Genomic DNA, 5221 nt, shown 5'->3' on the forward strand with positions numbered 1-5221 from the left:
AATACTTTGTGGGAATTCGTGATGAAGACTCAGATAGTAATATAAAAAATTATTATTTATTATTATATATTTTGGTAGATTTTACTTCCTAGATCAAATGCTGTTACTTTTACTCAGTATAAATTTGTTAAAAACATTAGAAGAGTCCTTTTAGAATTCTCTAGATAGTGTATTTTACTTCTGGTTAATAGATTGAAATAAAGTTGACCAGATTCATGACCTCAGAGTGAAAATGCACAAATAAACTCAAAACACATTAAATAAGTTTCTTTTTATGTATTTAAGTTAGAGGATTTTCTCCAGAAGATGTGATAATAGGACTAGAAATAAAGATTCAATTGTGTAACTTAAATTATATATTAATTTATATAAATTATATATTACTTTATATAATTGAGGACCTTACAAATATTATATAGATTAGTATATTGATTTAAAACAGAAATTGAAGACTATTTTCTAATTACCATCCTAATAAATAGGCTTTTGCAAAATAAGCAAAAAAAATTCTTTTTCTCTTTTTTTCTTGGGAAGGTGGGGCAAAAGTAAGAAAAAATTCTTTGGAATTTTACTTTAACAGAAGAACTTTCTGTTTTTAGTATTTGAAGCCTTAGGTCTTACATTTATCCAGAGCCAGGGGAAATGCCAGGGTGCCCACAGCTGCCAAGTAGACTTACCTTAGGTGAATATGTTTGGCACAACTAAATAGATCATTGTGATTAGTTATGAATTCAACTATTTTTTATAATGTTGAAATAAAAGTAGATTTGTTTGTAAGGTAGTTTCCCAGAGAAGTTTATGATTACTTGAGGATGGGAATAAATCCTGAAATAGGTGCTGAGGGAATATATCTCTGAAGACTCTAGTGATACTTCTGAGTTATAATGATTAATTGTATTTTGACAACTGAAATATGAGGATAAAAAAAGAAAAATCACTGAGGTTCAATCAACATGGCATTCTATTATTTGACTAAAGCAATACTAATGACTAGGATAAAATGAGATAAAATATACTAACTTTAACTTGGAAAATACATGTAATAGTAGAATGTCATATTTTGTGATGTAAAGTTGTTGATCTAAGGTAATAGTTACAATGGCTCTAAAAAACATTTTATTTTTCTGTTACCTCAGGAAAAATAGTTAATGAATAAAGAAATGTTAGCTGAACTTTACCCAAGTAATTAACAGAAAATATATAACAAATAGTCATGTGCCTACTTGATCATAACCTACATTTTACTTTCAAAACACCAACTGGTAGTCTACAGCCATACCACCCTGAACAAGCGCAATTCTGTCTGATCTCAGAAGTTAAGCAGGGTTGGGCCTGGTTAATACTTGGATGGGAGTCCAGCTAGGAAGACCAGGTGCTGTAGGTGTAAAAAATAAAAATAAAAAATAAGAGTTGTAAGCTGACAAAGTCCTTGCAATCTGTGAGGTCAACCAAGGTTTGTCTCACCTAAAACAAAACAAAACAAAACAAAAAAACACCAACTAATAGAGATATAGAAATGTGAATATATGTTACACATTTCTAAATACAAAAATTAAATTTAACATATATCCTTTCACAAAGTCCTACTGAATGCTATTTAAAGAAGTTATATTGATATAGATAAAAAAAATGAAGAATATACCCAATATTAAAATAAATTCACATAAGAAAGGATGTAGAGCTAGTTTCAAAGGAGGATATTAAAATGTCTGATATTAAGATCAAAAAGAGTATTTAAATGAAATGTGGTCTGTATTACTAAAATAAACAGATAGGCTTAAAGAAGATAATTTATAAACATTTTCTAAAGTATTCTTAAAAGTATTGCCCTCATTAATATATGTGTGTATGTTTTGAATGCTTATACATATGTATACATACACACAGATATTAAATATATCATATTACTATATGCATAAATTTATATGCATGTATGTGAATATATATATGTTTATGTCAACAAATATTAGAAATTAAATGAATATGCATTGTGAGGGTAATTCAGAACATAGCCCCTTCACATATGTGGAAGACTGATGGCTGCCTGGCCAGCAGCCAAAGGCGGCAGTACACAAAGGTCTTTCAGTAGTGTCTTCTCACAAGAACGTTTTCTGTTGCTCTCATAGACATTATCTTCTCCTGTAACCAAGCAGCATATCTTGTTCCCATCCACCTGAGAAGGTGGCTGTTTCCCCAGTGAGATAACCCCTCCCTCTGCTGCATGTAAAAAAATTTGCTTGCACTTGGCCAGGCGTGGTTTTTTGCAGCTCAGACCAGCCACTATCCCAGCTTCCGGCCCTCGTGAGTAACAAACGGCATGTCCCACTCCTTTAGTCCTTGTGGTGTTTTTTTCGGAATATCCCAGGTGCAGATTTCTAGCCTAGAACTCCTGTGTTACATTCATTTACATACATATTTACATTACGCATGCATATGTTTATTTTCTAATATTTCTGCACATCCTTGGAACTTAAAATTTTTAACCTTAGATTTGAACTATTTTCTCACCCAAAACTATAATTGTTAGTCATACCTGTTAAGTAAGTATGTAGTAGTATGGACAGAGTATGATGTTAAGGTCTTCTTTTACTTGAGTAACATGTTTATTATCTTAAATTCCAAAATATTTCAATGTTTCTCTGAGTATATGAAATAGCAGTTCCAAAATCCTTTATGTGTCATTAAGTTTGTCTTCGACTGAAGAGAAATGATGAAGTTTGCCTATTGACTTTCTGTTCATAAATTTACTTTCTGTGGAAAGTAAATTAAATTTTGACAACTGAATACCACAACCAAAAAATGCTAGCCAGCATTTGCCTCAATTTCAGATTGAAAGACACACAGGGACTGAAAGTAAAGAGATGAAAAAGGGTATTTCGTGCAAATAGAAATGAAAAAAAAAAAAAAACCCACATGTGTTAGCAACAGTTATATCAGACAAAATAGTCTTTAAAACAAAGATGACAATAAGAGATTAAAAAAAGAACATGGCATAATGATAGAGGGTTCCATCCAACAAGAGAATATAACCCTGGTAAGTTTTATGCACCCAACATTGAAGCACTTAAGTTTATAAAGCAAATATTGAATGATATAAAGGGAGATATTGACAATAATATAGTCTGAGTAGAAACCTTTAACATCCTATTGACACCAATGTATCTTCTAGATAGAAAATGCACAAGAAAACAGCAGCCTCAACTGACATACTAGAACAGATGGATTTAATTGATATTAAATTGATTTTAAAAGTGTGAAACACTTTTAAAGCAGCAGACTATACATACTTCTCAAGTGCTTATGGACCATTTTTAAAGATAGACCACATTTTATACCACAGAACAAGTTTCTATCAAATTAAGATTAAAATCATGTTAGTCATCTTCTCTGACTACAATGGTGTGAAACAAAAAATTGACTACAAGCAAAAAACTTAAAAATACACAAACACATGGAGGCTAAGTAAACTGCTACTATACTATAAATGGTTCACCAATAAGATCAAAGAGAAAATCAAAAATACTTTGAGACAAATGAAAAATTAAAGCACACAACTCAAAATCTATGGAACACAGCAAAAACTATCCTAAGGGAAAATTCATAGCAATACAACGTGCCTACCTCAAGAAAAAGCAAACAAAAGAATTTAAATAAACAATCTAAACTTATACTTAAAGGAACTAGAAAAAGAACAAAAATTGATAATTTCCTAGAAACATACAATCTCTCAAGACTGAGTCAAGAAGAAACAGAAAACCCAAACTGACTGATTACAATTAATATAATCAAATTATTAAAAAATAAACTTCCAATAAACAAAAGTCCTTGACCTGATGGCTTCACAAATAAATTTTACCAAATATTCAAAAAAGAATTAACACCTATTCTTCTAAAACTATTCCTAAAGAATCAAGAAGAGAAAAAACTCCCTAACACATTTTATGACCCATTAAACTGATTCCAAAAGCAAAGAAAATTAAAGGCAGATAAGGAGGAAAAGCTTTCAGACTCATTCCACAAGGCCAGAATTACTCTGACACCAAAACCAGACAATGACACTACAAACAAAAATAATTGTATATTAATTTTCCTAATGAATATAGATGTAGAAGTCCTAAAAAAATATTAGTAAATCAAAAGCTGTAAGACATTAAAAAAAATCATACTCTATGATCAAGTTGGATTTATTTCTGAGGTGCAAGTTTGGTTCAATACCGGCAAATCTATGTGATATGCCACATTAACAAAGCAAAAGATAAAAATCATATGATCTTATTAACAGATGTAGCAAAAGCATTAGACAAAATCCAGCATTCATTTATGATAAAAACTCTCAGTAAAGTGGGAATAAAGGGAACATACCTCAACATAATAAAAGCTATATATGACAAACCTACAGTTAACTGTATACTGAATGGGGAAAGGTTAAAAGCATTTTGCTTAAGATCGGCAACAAGACAAGGATGCCCACTTTCACTACCTCTGTTCAACATCGTTTTGGAAGTCCTAGCTACAGAAATCAGACAAGAAATAAAAATAAAACATATCCAAATTGGAAAGAAAGAAGTAAAACTGTTATTATTTGCAGATGACATTATACTATATATAATGAACCCTAAAAATTCCACCAAAAAGCTGTTAGAACTGATCAATAAATTCAGTAAAGTAGTAGCACACAAAATTTATATTCAGAAATTGATAACATTATAAACTATCAGAAATTAAGATAGCAATCTTATTTATAATTACATCAAAACAATAAAGTACCTAGGAATTGATTTAAACAAGGATGTAAAAGACCTGTTCTTGGAGAATTATAAGTCATTGAAAAATGAAATTGAACAAGATAGAAATAAGTGGAAAAATGTACCATGTTCATGGATAGGGAATTAATATCATTAAAATTCCCATAGTACTTAAAGCAATCTATAGATTCAACACAATCCCTATCAAAATACAACTGGCATTTTTTATAGAATGAGAGCAAATAATTCTAAAATTTCCATGGAATCACAAAAGACCCCAAATAGTCACAGAAATCTTGAGAAAGAACAAAGTTTGAGGTATCATGCTGCCTGACATCAAAGTATACTACAAGGCTATAGTAATCAAAACAGCAAAGTGTTAGCATAAAAACAGACACAGACCAATGAAACAGAATAGAGACCCCAGAAATAAATCCATGCCTATATGCTCATTTAGTCTATGACAAAGGAGGCAA

The 5221-nt window shown here is 30.7% G+C and overlaps 1 pseudogene; it reads left to right on the forward strand.

Moving 5' to 3' along the window:
* The first annotated feature begins 1265 nt into the window (after positions 1-1265).
* LOC118601870 lies at positions 1266-1384 on the forward strand (annotated as a pseudogene).
* The last annotated feature ends 3837 nt before the right edge of the window (positions 1385-5221 follow it).

The sequence above is a fragment of the Rousettus aegyptiacus genome, unplaced genomic scaffold, assembly GCF_014176215.1.
Source record: "Rousettus aegyptiacus isolate mRouAeg1 unplaced genomic scaffold, mRouAeg1.p scaffold_m13_p_4, whole genome shotgun sequence".
Classification (NCBI taxonomy): Eukaryota; Metazoa; Chordata; class Mammalia; order Chiroptera; family Pteropodidae; genus Rousettus; species Rousettus aegyptiacus.